Below are 17,500 nucleotides of genomic sequence, written 5' to 3'. Positions count from 1 at the left end.
AAACGGGCAAAAGGTTTATTCAAATAGCATTGCGACGCCCGGCGAAAAACTAAAAAAGGGTGCAACACCGGGACTTCCCGGGAGGTCACCCATCCCAGTACTACTCCGGCCCAAGCGCGCTTAACTGCGGAGTTCTGATGGGATCCGGTGCACTAACGCTGGTATGATCGCACCCGTTATGAGCTTGTCGCAGTGTGTACTTAGCAAACCGCGACCCACGTGCGAATCCACCCCGGCCACCCACCCCCGTCGAGGTGCACACCCTCCCTCGCGAAGTGCGCCCCGTTCGCCAAGTGTGAGCCCTGCCCGGGTGCGCGCACCTTGCTAGGGCGTCGGGTGTGCACCCGGCCCGGCCTACGTGCGTGCACCTGGACGGGGCGTCGTGTGCGTGCAGTGTCCCGTCTGCAACGCGGTGCCCACACACCACCTCGGGCGCAACGACCTGCGCTCACATGTGGGCCGAGTGCACCTTGGTGCATGTTCGGGGCGCCTCGGGTGCACGCTCGATCTTGCCCCGGTGCACCAAGGCGCTCGGTTTGCCCCGGGTGCGCACTTGGTGCAAGGTGGGCACCCAAAATAGGGATCAAGCACCAAAACACAAGTTTCGGGATGCAAAATGGGACCCAAGGACCACAAATGCGTTCCAAGACCCATGATGGGTCCACGAGAACAAAAATGTGTTCCGAGACTTAATAAACAAATATTGGGTTTTAGGAGAAGAAACATGCTCTGATGCCCAAAACGAGAATCGACCCCGAAAAGGCCACAGGCCAAAAGTGGGATGCGAGACAAAAAAAAATGGGACCCGAGGACCAAAATTGGGTTCCCAGGTCGAAGACAGGGCAACCGGACAAGAAACGACCTCTAAGGCTCGAAATGAGTCCCGACGACTAAAACTTGACAAGAAGCACCCATCAGGCACCCAACTCGACACCCATGGGATGCCGACCCACCCGGGCTTCCACCTAGCACACCTTGGCACCCACCCACCCTCGCACCCAACCTCGCACCCAACTTAGCACCTTTGAACCCACATTGGCACTCACCCTGACCCTGGCACCTTGGAACCCACATTGGCACTCACCTTGACCCTGGCACCCACCTTTGCACTCACCTTGGGACCCACCCTGGCTCCCACCTCGGCACCCACCCAGACACCCACCTTGGTTCCTTGGCACCCACCTTGGATCCTTGGCACCCACCCCGACACCCACCTTGGCACGCAACTTGGCTACTTGCCACCCACCTTGGCTCCTTGACGCCCACCCCGACAACCACCCCGTGACCTACCCTGGCTAGGGTTGGTGCACACCCACCCTGGTGCCCACCTTGGCACCCACCCCATGACCCACCTTGGCACGCACCTTAGTACCCACCCCGTTACCCACCCTAGGACCCACCCCGTGACCCACCTTGGCCAGGGTGGGTGCCTTGGTGCGCACAACTTGCCTGGGCTGCACACCAGGGCGGGCTCAAGATGGCACCCGCGTTCCGTTTTTTTCACTATCTTTCAAAACGGAAATTTTAAAATCTCGTTTTTTTTTTTTTTTTGCCTTTTCTGGAAATTAGTGAAGGCAGCGCATCAAAGGTGCGCAATGCTGGTGCGAACCCGGGAGCGCTCCGATGTGTGCTCCAAGGTGCGGCGTGCACGAAGTCCGAGCCCGGCTTGCCCCGGGTGCGCACCTCGCGTGCACCTTCGCCGGGGTGAGCACCTTGGCTGGGTTGCGCGCCCTGGTGCGCACCAAGGAGCGCTCTGAAGTGTGCTCCAAGGTGCGGCGTGCACGAAGTCGGAGCTCGGTTTGCCCCGGGTGTGCACCTCGGGTGCGCACCTCGCGTGCACCTTCGCTGCGGTGGGCACCTTGGCTGGGTTGCGCGCCTTGGTGGGCACCATGCAGTGCACGAAGTCGGAGCCCGGTTTGCCCCGGGCGCGCACCTCCGCCAGGGTGGGCACCTTGGTGCGCACAACTTGCCTGGGCTGCGCACCAGGAAGGGCTCAAGATGGCACCCGCGTTCCGTTTTTTTCACTATCTTTCAGAACGGAAATTTTAAAATATCGTTTTTTTTTGCCTTTTCTGGAAATTAGTGAAGGCAGCGCATCAAAGGTGCGCAACGCTGGTGCGAACCTGGGAGCGCTCCGATGTGTGCTCCAAGGTGCGGCGTGCACGAAGTCGGAGCCCGGTTTGCCCCGGGTGCGCCCTGGTGGGCACCATGGTGCGCACCAAGGAGCGCTCCGAAGTGTGCTCCAAGGTGCGGCCTGCACGAAGTCGGAGCCCGGTTTGCCCCGGGCGTGCACCGCGGGTGGGCACCTTGGTGCGCATGCCTTGCCTGGGCTGCGCACCAGGGCGGGCTCAAGATGGCACCCGCGTTCCGTTTTTTTCACTATCTTTCAAAACGGAAATTTTAAAATCTCATTTTTTTTTGCCTTTTCTGGAAATTAGTGAAGGCAGCGCATCAAAGGTGCGCACCTCGCTGCCCACCACGGTGCGCAACGCCGGTGGGCACCCGGGAGTGCTTCGAAGTGTGCTCCAAGGTGCTGCGTGCACGTTGTCGGAGCCCGGTTTGCCCCGGGTGCGCACCTCGCGTGCACCTTCGTCGGGGTGGGCACCTTGGCTGGGTTTGCCCCGGCTGCGCTCCGAAGCGGGGTTATTGGAGCGCCGCCTCTTTTTTTGTCGGAGCGTTTGGTGGGGTTTCTCGCATTGGCTCTTCCCAGGCCCGGTTGCCACCCTGGCGCGCACGAAGTCGGAAGTAGGGTTAATTGCCCGGGTGCGCACCTTTGCCAGGGTGGGCACCTTACCTGGGCTGTGCACCAGGGCGGGCTCAAGATGGCACCCGCGTTCCGTTTTTTTCACTATCTTTCAAAACGGAAATTTTAAAATCTCCTCTTTTTTTTGCCTTTTCTGGAAATTAGTGAAGGCAGCGCATCAAAGGTGCGCACCTCGCTGCCCACCTTGGTGTGCTCTGAGGTGCGCACCCGGGAGCGCTACGAAGTGTGCTCCAAGGTGCGGCGTGCACGTTGTCGGAGCCCGGTTTGCCCCGGGTGCGCACCTCGCCTGCACCTTGGCCGGGGTGGGCACCCTGGCTGGGTTTGCCCAGGGTGCGCTCCGAAGCGGGGTTACTGGAGCGCCCCCTCTTTTTTTGTCAGAGCGTTTGGTGGGGTTTCTCGCATTGGCTCTTCCCAGGCCCGGTTGTTGGGTGCGCTCCCACCCTGGCGCGCGCGAAGTTGGAAGTTGGGTTAATTGCCCGGGCGCGCACCTTCGCCAGGGTGGGCACCTTGGTGCGCACACCTTGGCTGGGCTGCGCACCAGGGCGGGCTCAAGATGGCACCAGCATTCCCTTTTTCTCACTATCTTTCAAAACGGAAATTTTAAAATCTCGTTTTTTTTTGCCTTTTATGGAAATTAGTGAAGGCATCGCATCAAAGGTGCGCACCTCGCTGCCCACCTTGGTGTGCTCCGAGGTGCCCACCACGGTGCGCTCCGAGGTGCCCACCACGGTGCGCAACGCCGGTGCGAACCCGGGAGCGCCCCGATGTGTGCTCCAAGGTGCGGCGTGCACGAAGTCGGACCCCGGTTTGCCCCGGGTGCGCACCTCGCGTGCACCTTGGTGCGCACACCTTGGCTGGGTTGCGCGGCCTGGTGGGCACCATGGTGCGCACCAAGGAGCGCTCCGAAGTGTGCTCCAAGGTGCGGCGTGCACGAAGTCCTAGCCCGGTTTGCCCCGGGTGCGCACCTTCGCCGCGGTGGGCACCATGGCGTGCACGAAGTCGGAGCCCGGTTTGCCCCGGGTGCGCACCTCGCGTGCACCTTCGCCGGGGTGGGCACCTCGGCTGGGTTGCGCGCCCTGGTGCGCACCAAGGAGCGCTCCGAAGTGTGCTCCAAGGTGCGGCGTGCACGAAGTCGGAGCCCGGTTTGCCCCGGGTGCGCACCTTCGCCGCGGTGGGCACCCTGGTGCGCACCATGGCGTGCACGAAGTCGGAGCCCGGTTTGCCCCGGGTGCGCACCTCGCGTGCACCTTCGGCGGGGTTGCGCGCCCTGGTGCGCACCAAGGAGCGCTCCGAAGTGTGCTCCAAGGTGCGGCGTGCACGAAGTCGGAGCCCGGTTTGCCCCGGGTGCGCACCTCGCGTGCACCTTCGGCGGGGTTGCGCGCCCTGGTGGGCACCATGGTGCGCACCAAGGAGCGCTCCGAAGTGTGCTCCAAGGTGCGGCGTGCACGAAGTCGGAGCCCGGTTTGCCCCGGGTGCGCACCTCGCGTGCACCTTCGCCGCGGTGGGCACCATGGCGTGCACGAAGTCGGAGCCCGGTTTGCCCCGGGTGCGCACCTCGCGTGCACCTTCGCCGGGGTGGGCACCTCGGCTGGGTTGCGCGCCCTGGTGCGCACCAAGGAGCGCTCCGAAGTGTGCTCCAAGGTGCGGCGTGCACGAAGTCGGAGCCCGGTTTGCCCCGGGTGCGCACCTCGCGTGCACCTTCGCCGCGGTGGGCACCATGGCGTGCACGAAGTCGGAGCCCGGTTTGCCCCGGGTGCGCACCCCGCGTGCACCTTCGCCGGGGTGGGCACCTCGGCTGGGTTGCGCGCCCTGGTGCGCACCAAGGAGCGCTCCGAAGTGTGCTCCAAGGTGCGGCGTGCACGAAGTCGGAGCCCGGTTTGCCCCGGGTGCGCACCTCGCGTGCACCTTCGCCGCGGTGGGCACCTTGGCTGGGTTGGGCACCATTGAGCGCTCCGAAGTGTGCTCCAAGGTGCGCACCATGGCCCTCCAAGGTGCGCAGCATGGCGTGCACGAAGTCGGAGCCCGGTTTGCCCCGGGTGCGCACCTCGCGTGCACCTTCGCCAGGGTGGGCACCTCGGTGCGCACACCTTCTCAATGTTTTCTTGCCTTTTCTGGAAATTGGTGAAGGCAGCGCATCAAAGGTGCGCACCTCGGTGTGCTCCGAGGTGCGAACCCGAGAGCGCTCCGAGGTGCCCACGAAGTCGAAAGTCGGGTTAATTGCATTGTTTTCCCCGGGTGCGCTCCGAGGTGCGCAACATCGGTGCGCACCAAGGAGGGCTCCGAAGTGTGCTCCAAGGTGCGCACGATTCGGAGCTCGGTTTGCCCGGGGTGCGCACACCTTGGCTGGGTTGCGCACCCTTTGTGCGCTCCAAGGTGCGCACGAAGTCGGAGCTCGGTTTGCCCCGGGTGCGCACCTTCGCCAGGGTGCGCACCTTGATGCGCACGCCTTGGCTGGGCTGCGCACCTTGGTGGGCGCCATGGTGCGCACCTTTCGTGCGCTCCAAGGTGCGCACGAAGTCGGAGCTCGGTTTGCCCCGGGTGCGCACCTTGGTGGGCGCCATGGTGCACTCCGAGGTGCCCAAGATTGGTGCGCACCAAGGAGCGCTCCGAAGTGCGCTCCAAGGTGCGCAGGTGCGCGCGAAGTCGAAAGTTGGGTTAATTGTCCGGTTTGCCTCGGGTGCGCACCTTGCGTGCACCTTCGCCAGGGTGGGCGCCTTGGTGCGCACACCTTGGCTGGGCTGCGCACCCGGGCGCGCACACCTTGGCACCCGCGTTTCCTTCATTTTAAATTTTTTTTTTTTACAATCTCTCAAGTGGGAAATTCTATAATCTCAACTTTTTTTGCCTTTTCAGGAAACTTTTGAATGGAGCGCATCATTGGTGCGCTCCGAAGTGTGCTCCAAGGTGCGCACCTCTGGTGTGCTCCAAAGCTCTCTCCAGCTGCGTGCACCTGCCCCGGCCGCGCACCCGGCCCCGCCCAGCTTCGCTCACCTGTCCCGGGCGTCTGGTGCGGAACCTTAGAGTAAGAAACATCACCGTGCACCTTGGCCAACGTGCGCGACTCGACCGAGCGCGCACTGGCCGAGGTGCACACCGATTTCACCTGGGTGCGCGCGCAGCACCTCGGGCGCACCGGGGTGCGCGCACAACGCCCGGGTTGCACCGTGGCCTGTGTGCTCGGGGCGCCTCGGGTGCGCGCTCGGTGTCGCCCCCCGCGCGCGCGGTAGTGCGGGCAGCGCACCCCGGCCCGGCCCGGCCCCGACGAGAACGCAAACGGGCAAAAGGTTTATTCAAATAGCATTGCGACGCCCGGCGAAAAACTAAAAAAGGGTGCAACACCGGGACTTCCCGGGAGGTCACCCATCCCAGTACTACTCCGGCCCAAGCGCGCTTAACTGCGGAGTTCTGATGGGATCCGGTGCACTAACGCTGGTATGATCGCACCCGTTATGAGCTTGTCGCAGTGTGTACTTAGCAAACCGCGACCCACGTGCGAATCCACCCCGGCCACCCACCCCCGTCGAGGTGCACACCCTCCCTCGCGAAGTGCGCCCCGTTCGCCAAGTGTGAGCCCTGCCCGGGTGCGCGCACCTTGCTAGGGCGTCGGGTGTGCACCCGGCCCGGCCTACGTGCGTGCACCTGGACGGGGCGTCGTGTGCGTGCAGTGTCCCGTCTGCAACGCGGTGCCCACACACCACCTCGGGCGCAACGACCTGCGCTCACATGTGGGCCGAGTGCACCTTGGTGCATGTTCGGGGCGCCTCGGGTGCACGCTCGATCTTGCCCCGGTGCACCAAGGCGCTCGGTTTGCCCCGGGTGCGCACTTGGTGCAAGGTGGGCACCCAAAATAGGGATCAAGCACCAAAACACAAGTTTCGGGATGCAAAATGGGACCCAAGGACCACAAATGCGTTCCAAGACCCATGATGGGTCCACGAGAACAAAAATGTGTTCCGAGACTTAATAAACAAATATTGGGTTTTAGGAGAAGAAACATGCTCTGATGCCCAAAACGAGAATCGACCCCGAAAAGGCCACAGGCCAAAAGTGGGATGCGAGACAAAAAAAAATGGGACCCGAGGACCAAAATTGGGTTCCCAGGTCGAAGACAGGGCAACCGGACAAGAAACGACCTCTAAGGCTCGAAATGAGTCCCGACGACTAAAACTTGACAAGAAGCACCCATCAGGCACCCAACTCGACACCCATGGGATGCCGACCCACCCGGGCTTCCACCTAGCACACCTTGGCACCCACCCACCCTCGCACCCAACCTCGCACCCAACTTAGCACCTTTGAACCCACATTGGCACTCACCCTGACCCTGGCACCTTGGAACCCACATTGGCACTCACCTTGACCCTGGCACCCACCTTTGCACTCACCTTGGGACCCACCCTGGCTCCCACCTCGGCACCCACCCAGACACCCACCTTGGTTCCTTGGCACCCACCTTGGATCCTTGGCACCCACCCCGACACCCACCTTGGCACGCAACTTGGCTACTTGCCACCCACCTTGGCTCCTTGACGCCCACCCCGACAACCACCCCGTGACCTACCCTGGCTAGGGTTGGTGCACACCCACCCTGGTGCCCACCTTGGCACCCACCCCATGACCCACCTTGGCACGCACCTTAGTACCCACCCCGTTACCCACCCTAGGACCCACCCCGTGACCCACCTTGGCCAGGGTGGGTGCACCCACCCTGGTGCCCACCTTGGCACCCACCCATCCTAGCACCCAGCCTGTGACCGGGCTTGGAACCCAACCTTGCACCCGTCTTGGCCAGTGTGGGTGCGCACCCATCCTGGCACCCACGTTGTGACACACCCTTTAACCCACGCACCCTAGCAGCCACGTTGGCACCCACCTTGGAACACAACCTAGCAACTTGGCACCCACCCCGTGACCCACCTTGGCATCCACCATAGCAGTCGCCCACTTGGCACCCACCTTGGAACCCAAGTTGGCACCCACCTCGGCACCCACCTTGACACTTGTGGACCCACCTTGCCACTCACCCTAGCATCGACCCATCCTAGCACCCACCCTGGCACCTTTGCACCCTAGCACTCACCCATCCTAGCACCTAACCTGTGACCCACCTTGACACTCACCCTCGCACCCACCTTGGAACCCAACCTAGCACCCACCCACCCTGACACCAACCCTAGCACCTACCCACCCTTGCACCCACCCTGTGACCCATCTTGGCACCCACCCATCCTACCACTCAACCTATCACCCACCTTCTCACCCACCTTGGCATCCACCTTAGCACCCACCCACACTGGCACCTTGGCACCCACCTCGGGCAAGGTGGGTGCACACCCACCCTGACACCCAATTTAGAACCAACCGAGCATGTTACCCACCTTGGCACCCACATTGCAGCCCACCCTAGTACCCACCCTATGACCCACATTGGCATCCACACCCTAGCACCCAGGCACCTCGACACCCGCCTTGACACGCACCCTAGCACTAAACCTGTGACCCACCTTGGAACTCACCCTAGAACCCACCCACCCTGTGAACCACCTTGGCATCCACCTTAGCACCCACCCACCTTGGCACCCACTCTAGCACTCACCCATCCTAACACCCAACTTGTTACCCACCTTGGCACCCGCCCTCGCGTCCACCTTGAAACCCACCCTAGCACCCACCCACGCAGGAGCCCACCTTGGCACCCAACCTAACACCCACGCATCCTGGCACCCAACTTGTGACCCACCTTGGAACCCACCCTAGTACCCACCTTTGAACCCACTATATCACCAACCCACCTTGGCACCCACCCTATGACCCTCTTTGGAATCCACCCTAGCACGCACCCACCCTGGCACCCACCATGGAGCGCACCCTAGCACCCACCCACCTCGGCACGCACCTCAACACCCACCTTGGTGTGCGCACTGCGCCAACCTCTCAAAGACCCTATGTGGTGCGCTCCAAAGTGTACACCTTTGGTGCGCTCCAAGGTGCGCACCTTTGGTGCACACCGAGGTGCACACCAAAGTGTGCACCGAGGTGAGCACCAAAGTGCACTCCAAGGTGCACACCAAGGCGTGCACCTTTGGTGCGGTCAATGCAAACGAATTCGGAAGTTGGGGTCGATGTCCTAATCGCTGCTGCAGACTACACGTATGAGAATCGGACAAATAGCTTTATATAGGGGAGGTGTTGCGTTTGATGGGTCGACTCCCCTGGTTGTGTGCACTGCACCAACTTCAAAGACCCTGTCTTGTTTAAGAAGTCAAAAGTTGGGGTGGATGTCCTAATCATTGCTGCAGTCTACGCATGTATGAGAATCAGACAAATAGCTTATATAGGGGAGGTGTTGCATTCGGTGGGTTGACTCCCCTGGTTGTGCGCACTGCGCCAACCTCAAAGACCCCGCATAGCAGAAGAAGTCGGAAGTCGGATTTTGGTGAGCACCAAGGCGTGCACCTTTGGTGCGGTCAACGCAGACGAATTCAGAAGTTGGGGTGGATGTCCTAATCGTTGTTGCAGGCTACACATGTATGAGAATCAGACAAATAGCTTATATAGGGGAGGTGTTGGGTTTGATGGGTCAACTCCCTTGGTTGTGCGCATTACGCCAACCTCAAAGACCTTGTTTTCGTTAAGAAGTCAAAAGTTGGGGTCAATGTCCTAATGGCTCCTGTAGGCTACACATGTATGAGAATCGGACAAATAGCTTATATAGGGGAGGTGTTGGGTTTGATGGGTCGACTCCCCTGGTTGTGCGCATTACGTCAACCTCAAAGACCTTGTTTTCGTTAAGAAGTCAAAAGTTGGGGTCGATGTCCTAATTGCTCCTGTAGACTACACATGTATGAGAATCAGACAAATAGCTTATATAGGGGAGGTGTTGGGTTTGATGGGTTGACTCCCCTAGTTGTTCGCATTACACCAACCTCAAAGACCTTGTTTTCGTTTAGAAGCCGAAAGTTGGGGTCGATGTCCTAATTGCTCCTGCAGGCTACGCATGTATGAGAATCAGACAAATAGCTTATATAGGGGAGGTGTTGGGTTTGATGGGTCGACTCCCCTGGTTGTGCGCATTGCGCCAACCTCAAAGACCCTGCATTGCGGATGAAGTCGAAAGTCAGAGTTTGGTGTGCTACAAGGTGTGGTCGAAGGTGCTCACCTAGGTGTGCACCTTTGGAGCGCAGGAAAAGTGCCCTCCAAAAGTGCGCACCTTTGGAGTGCACAAAAGTGCCCTCCAAAAGTGCGCACCTTTGGAGCGCACAAAAGTGCCCTCCAAAAAGTGCCCTCCAAAAGTGCGCACCTTTGGAGTGCACAAAAGTGCCCTCCAAAAAGTGCCCTCCAAAAGTGCGCACCTTTGGAGTGCAGAAAAGTGCCCTCCAAAAAGTGCCCTCCAAAAGTGTGCACCTTTGGAGTGCACAAAAGTGCCCTCCAAAAGTGCGCACCTTTGGAGCGCAGAAAAGTGCCCTCCAAAAAGTGCCCTCCAAAAGTGCGCACCTTTGGAGCGCAGAAAAGTGCCCTCCAAAAAGTGCCCTCCAAAAGTGCGCACCTTTGGAGCGCAGAAAAGTGCCCTCCAAAAAGTGCCCTCCAAAAGTGCGCACCTTTGGAGCGCAGAAAAGTGCCCTCCAAAAAGTGCCCTCCAAAAGTGCGCACCTTTGGAGCGCACAAAAGTGCCCTCCAAAAAGTGCCCTCCAAAAGTGCGCACCTTTGGAGCGCACAAAAGTGCCCTCCAAAAGTGCGCACCTTTGGAGCGCACAAAAGTGCCCTCCAAAAGTGCGCACTTTTGGTGCGCACCAAGGCGCTGGTTCGGTCGTTGCAGGCGAGTTCGGAAGTTGGGGTCGATGTCCTGAGCGGAGGTGCAAACTACACAGGTGTCGGAATCGGACAAATAGCTTATATAGGGGAGGTGTATGCTTCGATGGGTCGACTCCCCAGGTTGAGCGCACCGCGCCAACCTCAAAGACCCTACGGTATGGATGAAGTCGGAAGTTGGGTCCGATGACCGATTCGATTAGTAGGTATGCTCATGAGGTCGGAATTTGGGTCCGATGACCTGCCATGTGCAGGAAGGCGAATGTTGGCACTGTGCGTTGCAAGGTGCACACCAAGGTGCTGGTGCGGTCTTTTTAGTCGAGTTCGGAAGTTGGGGTCGATGTCCTGATCGGAGGTGCAAGCTACACAGGTGTGGGAATCGGACAAATAGCTTATATAGGGGAGGTGTATGCTTCGTTGGGTCGACTCCCCGGGTTGAGCGCACCGCGCCAACCTCAAAGACCCTACGGTATGGATGAAGTCGGAAGTTGGGTCCGATGACCGATTCGATATGTAGGCATACTCGCGAGGTCGGAATTTGGGTCCGATGACCTGCCATGTGCAGGAAGGCGAATGTTGGCACTGTGCGTTGCAAGGTGCGCACCAAGGCGCTGGTTCGGTCGTTGCAGGCGAGTTCGGAAGTTGGGGTCGATGTCCTGATCGGAGGTGCAAACTACACAGGTGTGGGAATCGGACAAATAGCTTATATAGGGGAGGTGTATGCTTCGTTGGGTCGACTCCCCGGGTTGAGCGCACCGCGCCAACCTCAAAGACCCTACGGTATGGATGAAGTCGGAAGTTGTGTCCGATGACCGATTCGATATGTAGGCATACTCGCGAGGTCGGAATTTGGGTCCGATGACCTGCCATGTGCAGGAAGGCGAATGTTGGGACTGTGCGTCGCAAGGTGCGCACCAAGGCGCTGGTGCCGTCGTTGCAGTCGAGTTCGGAAGTTGGGGTCGATGTCCTGGTCAGAGGTGCAAACTACACAGGTGTGGGAATCGGACAAATAGCTTATATAGGGGAGGTGTATGCTTCGATGGGTCGACTCCCCGGGTTGAGCGCACCGCGCCAACCTCAAAGACCCTACAGTATGGATGAAGTCGGAAGTTGGGTCCGATGACCGATTCGATACGTAGGCATATTGGCGAGGTCTGAATTTGTGTCCGATGACCTGCCATGCGCAGGAAGGCGGAATTTGGGTCCGATGACCGAGTTGATGGCGTGCCATGCGCAGAAAGGCGGAATTTGGGTCCGATGACCGAGTTGATGTTGATGGCCCGCCATGCACAGGAAGGCGGAATTTGGGTCCGATGACCGATTTGAAGGCGTGCCATGCGCAGAAAGGCGGAGTTTGGGTCCGATGACCGAGTTGATATTGATGGCCCGCCATGCGCAGGAAGGCGGAATTTGGGTCCGATGACCTGACATACGCATGGAGTCCGACTCGGGGGCCGATGTTCGATTCGATGACTTGCATTGTGGGTAAAGTCGGAAGTTGTGGTCTTTGACCCGATTCGATGACCAGACTTCGGCTGCTTGAGAATCGGACAAATAACTTATATAGGGGAGGTAGTGTTCTCGAGCATCCTCCCCCCGTGCCCGTTTATGTCGATTGATGCTGGTGCTCGACTGGTTGGAGCGCTCGGATGCAAAAATCTTGCACCAGGATTTATCGATTGTGATGGACACGGCAAGTCTCCTGATTGCTATGCAGGAGCTCATCGTGAATCTCTATGCGGCCTTGGTATGGACTCGACCTGCGGAATGGTTCGGCAATGGTAGTCGCTCCAACACGTCCTTGCAATGGCCACAGAGGTGATTCGACTAGAGCTCCAGTCTAGCTTTTGGGTTGCTTGGCGGACTGGTATAGCCGCGATCGAGTTCCGGCCATGAACGTTTTAGATAGCTCTTGGGCTTTCTGGGACGGAAGTCGGAAGTTTGGGCTGTTGTCCGATTTGATGACCATTCTTCGGATGTGTGAGAATCGGACAAATAACTTATATAGGGGACTGTGTTGTCTCACGCAGCCCCCTCCGTGCCCCTCTATCTCGACCGATGTTGGTGCTTGAAAGGGTTGGGATCGCTCGGATTTATAAACGTGCACCACCATTTGTCGAGTGTGAGGGACGCGGCAGGTCTCCTAAATGCTATACGGGCGCTCTCTGAGAATCTCTATCCGGCCTCGACACAGACTAGTCTTGCTGAATGGTTTGGCACTGGTAGTCGATCCAACACGTCGTTGTTGTGGCCGCCTAGGCGATTCGATTCGAGCCCCCGTCTAGCTTTTGGGTTGCTTGGCGGATTTTGCCCTATCCGCAAGTGAGCTCGGTCCCTAAACGTTCGAGAAACCCGATTGCTATGCGCCGACTCTCTTTCTTGCGAGCCTCCATCTAGCTTTTGGGTCTCTACGGAACGGAAGTCGGAATCTGGGACCGTTGTTTGATTCGACGAGGCAGACTACGGTTGTGCGAGAATCGGACAAATAACTTATATAGGGGAGGTGTTGACTGGAGCATTCTCCCCCGTGCCCCTCTAACTCGACCAATGCTGGCGCTCGAACGGTGGTAGCGCTCGGATTTTCGTTGAGCGCCAGCATTGGTCGATTTAGAGGGGCATGCGAGATTCCCGAATGCTATGCGAGGGCTCTAACGGAAATGTCTATTGGTTTCGGTATGGATGCAATTGCGAGTGGTTCGGCAAAGGTAGTCGTTCCGATGCGTCCATGTCGTGGCCAAATCGATAATTCGATTTGAGCCCTCGTATAGCATTTGGGTCTCTCGATGTGATTCCGCATTCCAGTCCCTTTGGGCACTGCTTGAGCCGCATCCCAGGGGGTTCCCTTCCCAATAATCTGCCTCGCAACCCGATTGCTATGCGGTGAGGCTCCTCGGCCGCCTCGGAACTATCTGTGTATCAGACGCATCGCGGGATAAGGGGTTGGCAACGGTAGTCGCCCCAAGCGCGTCCGATGCTTGGACCATTCCGAGGCGGCCCTGAAGCCTCTTCCGTCTAGCCGTTGGGTCCTTCTCGCCGCATCCCTTGCCTCGCACCCCGATTGCTATGCGGTGAGGCTCCTCGGCCGCCTTGGAACTATCTGTGTATCAGACGCATCGCGGGATAAGGGGTTGTCACTGGTAGTCGCCCCAAGCGCGTCCGATGCTTGGACCATTCCGAGGCGGCCCTGAAGCCTCTTCCGTCTAGCCGTTGGGTCCTTCTCGCCGCATCCCTCGACTCGCACCCCGATTGCTATGCGGTGAGGCTCCTCGGCCGCCTTGGAACTATCTGTGTATCGGACGCGTCGCGGGATAAGGGGTTGTCACTGGTAGTCGCCCCAAGCGCGTCCGATGCTTGGACCATTCCGAGGCGGCCCTGAAGCCTCTTCCGTCTAGCCGTTGGGTCCTTCTCGCCGCATCCCTCGCCTCGCACCCCGATTGCTATGCGGTGAGGCTCCTCGGCCGCCTTGGAACTATCTGTGTATCGGACGCGTCGCGGGATAAGGGGTTGTCACTGGTAGTCGCCCCAAGCGCGTGCGATGCATGGACCATTCCCAGGCGGCCCTGAAGCCTCTTCCGTCTAGCCGTTGGGTCCTTCTCGCCGCATCCCTCGCCTCGCACCCCGATTGCTATGCGGTGAGGCTCCTCGGCCGCCTTGGAACTATCTGTGTATCGGACGCGTCGCGGGATAAGGGGTTGTCACTGGTAGTCGCCCCAAGCGCGTCCGATGCTTGGACCATTCCGAGGCGGCCCTGAAGCCTCTTCCGTCTAGCCGTTGGGTCCTTCTCGCCGCATCCCTCGCCTCGCACCCCGATTGCTATGCGGTGAGGCTCCTCGGCCGCCTTGGAACTATCTGTGTATCGGACGCGTCGCGGGATAAGGGGTTGTCACTGGTAGTCGCCCCAAGCGCGTCCGATGCTTGGACCATTCCGAGGCGGCCCTGAAGCCTCTTCCGTCTAGCCGTTGGGTCCTTCTCGCCGCATCCCTCGCCTCGCACCCCGATTGCTATGCGGTGAGGCTCCTCGGCCGCCTTGGAACTATCTGTGTATCGGACGCGTCGCGGGATAAGGGGTTGTCACTGGTAGTCGCCCCAAGCGCGTCCGATGCTTGGACCATTCCGAGGCGGCCCTGAAGCCTCTTCCGTCTAGCCGTTGGGTCCTTCTCGCCGCATCCCTCGCCTCGCACCCCGATTGCTATGCGGTGAGGCTCCTCGGCCGCCTTGGAACTATCTGTGTATCGGACGCGTCGCGGGATAAGGGGTTGTCACTGGTAGTCGCCCCAAGCGCGTCCGATGCTTGGACCATTCCGAGGCGGACCTGAAGCCTCTTCCGTCTAGCCGTTGGGTCCTTCTCGCCGCATCCCTCGCCTCGCACCCCGATTGCTATGCGGTGAGGCTCCTCGGCCGCCTTGGAACTATCTGTGTATCGGACGCGTCGCGGGATAAGGGGTTGTCACTGGTAGTCGCCCCAAGCGCGTCCGATGCTTGGACCATTCCGAGGCGGCCCTGAAGCCTCTTCCGTCTAGCCGTTGGGTCCTTCTTGCCGCATCCCTCGCCTCGCACCCCGATTGCTATGCGGTGAGGCTCCTCGGCCGCCTTGGAACTATCTGTGTATCGGACGCGTCGCGGGATAAGGGGTTGTCACTGGTAGTCGCCCCAAGCGCGTCCGATGCTTGGACCATTCCGAGGCGGCCCTGAAGCCTCTTCCGTCTAGCCGTTGGGTCCTTCTCGCCGCATCCCTCGCCTCGCACCCCGATTGCTATGCGGTGAGGCTCCTCGGCCGCCTTGGAACTATCTGTGTATCGGACGCATCGCGGGATAAGGGGTTGTCACTGGTAGTCGCCCCAAGCGCGTCCGATGCTTGGACCATTCCGAGGCGGCCCTGAAGCCTCTTCCGTCTAGCCGTTGGGTCCTTCTCGCCGCATCCCTCGCCTCGCACCCCGATTGCTATGCGGTGAGGCTCCTCGGCCGCCTTGGAACTATCTGTGTATCGGACGCGTCGCGGGATAAGGGGTTGTCACTGGTAGTCGCCCCAAGCGCGTCCGATGCTTGGACCATTCCGAGGCGGACCTGAAGCCTCTTCCGTCTAGCCGTTGGGTCCTTCTCGCCGCATCCCTCGCCTCGCACCCCGATTGCTATGCGGTGAGGCTCCTCGGCCGCCTTGGAACTATCTGTGTATCGGACGCGTCGCGGGATAAGGGGTTGTCACTGGTAGTCGCCCCAAGCGCGTCCGATGCTTGGACCATTCCGAGGCGGCCCTGAAGCCTCTTCCGTCTAGCCGTTGGGTCCTTCTCGCCGCATCCCTCGCCTCGCACCCCGATTGCTATGCGGTGAGGCTCCTCGGCCGCCTTGGAACTATCTGTGTATCGGACGCGTCGCGGGATAAGGGGTTGTCACTGGTAGTCGCCCCAAGCGCGTCCGATGCTTGGACCATTCCGAGGCGGACCTGAAGCCTCTTCCCTCTAGCCGTTGGGGCTTTCTCGCCGCATCCCTCGCCTCGCACCCCGATTGCTATTCGGTGAGGCTCCTCGGCCGCCTTGGAACTATCTGTGTATCGGACGCATCGCGGGATAAGGGGTTGGCAGTGGTAGTCGCCCCAAGCGCGTCCGATGCTTGGACCATTCCGAGGCGGCCCTGCAGCCTCTTCCGTCTAGCCGTTGGGGCCATCTCGCTGCATCCCCCACCTCGCACCACGATTGCTATGCGGTGAGGCTCCTTGGCCGCCTCGGAACTATCTGTGTATCGGACGCATCGCGGGATAAGGGGTTGTCACTGGTAGTCGCCCCAAGCGCGTCCGATGCTTGGACTATTCCGAGGCGGCCCTGCAGCCTCTTCCGTCTAGCCGTTGGGGCCATCTCGCCGCATCCCCCAGCTCCTCGGCCGCCTCGGAACTATCTGTGTATCGGACGCATCGCGGGATAAGGGGTTGGCAGTGGTAGTCGCCCCAAGCGCGTTCGATGCTTGGACTATTCCGAGGCGGCCCCGCAGCCTCTTCCGTCTACCCTTTGGGGCCATCTCGCCGCATCCCTCGCCTCGCACCCCGATTGCTATGCGGTGAGGCTCCTCGGCCGCCTGGGAACTATCTTCGTATCGGATGCATCGCGGGATAAGGGGTTGTCACTGGTAGTCGCCCCAAGCGCGTCCGATGCTTGGACTATTCCGAGGCGGCCCTGTGGCCTCTTCCGTCTAGCCGTTGGGGCCATCTCGCCGCATCCCTCACCTCGCACCCCCATTGCTATGCGGTGAGGCTCCTCGGCCGCCTTGGAACTGTCTTCGTATCGGAAGCATCGCGGGATAAGGGGTTGTCACTGGTAGTCGCCCCAAGCGCGTCCGATGCTTGGACTATTCCGAGGCGGCCCTGCAGCCTCTTCCGTCTAGCCGTTGGGGCCATCTCGCCGCATCCCCCACCTCGCACCCGGATTGCTATGCGGTGAGGCTCCTCGGCCGCCTTGGAACTATCTTCGTATCGGACGCATCGCGGGATAAGGGGTTGTCACTGGTAGTCGCCCCAAGCGCGTCCGATGCTTGGACTATTCCGACGCGGCCCTGTGGCCTCTTCCGTCTAGCCGTTGGGGCCATCTCGCCGCATCCCCCACCTCGCACCCCGATTGCTATGCGGTGAGGCTCCTCGGCCGCCTTGGAACCATCTTCGTATCGGACGCATCGCGGGATGAGGGGTTGTCACTGGTAGTCGCCCCAAGCGCGTCCGATGCTTGGACCATTCCGAGGCGGCCCTGAAGCCTCTTCCGTCTAGCCGTTGGGGCCTTCCCGCCCCATCCCTCGCCTCGCACCCCCGATTGCTATGCGGTGAGGCTCCTCGGCCGCCTTGGAACCATCTGTGTATCGGACGCATCGCGGGATAAGGGGTTGGCACTGGTAGTCGCCCCAAGCGCGTCCGATGCTTGGAGCATTCCGAGGTGGCCCTGAAGCCTC

The 17,500-nt window shown here is 60.3% G+C and overlaps 2 non-coding genes across 2 annotated transcripts; both read right to left on the bottom strand.

The window, feature by feature from the left end:
- Positions 1 to 56: 56 nt before the first annotated feature.
- LOC131871910 (5S ribosomal RNA) lies at positions 57 to 175 on the bottom strand. The gene has a single exon (XR_009370099.1). It is a non-coding gene; the product is annotated as a 5S ribosomal RNA (ribosomal RNA).
- Positions 176 to 6,091: 5,916 nt separating this feature from the next.
- Positions 6,092 to 6,210, bottom strand: LOC131871926 (5S ribosomal RNA). Its single transcript, XR_009370115.1, has one exon. It is a non-coding gene; the product is annotated as a 5S ribosomal RNA (ribosomal RNA).
- Between the last annotated feature and the right edge of the window lie 11,290 nt (positions 6,211 to 17,500).

This window comes from Cryptomeria japonica, unplaced genomic scaffold (genome assembly GCF_030272615.1).
Source record: "Cryptomeria japonica unplaced genomic scaffold, Sugi_1.0 HiC_scaffold_483, whole genome shotgun sequence".
Taxonomy (NCBI): Eukaryota; Viridiplantae; Streptophyta; class Pinopsida; order Cupressales; family Cupressaceae; genus Cryptomeria; species Cryptomeria japonica.
The sequence above is the reverse complement of the archived record's forward strand: the minus strand, read 5'-3'. Positions and strand labels throughout refer to the sequence as shown.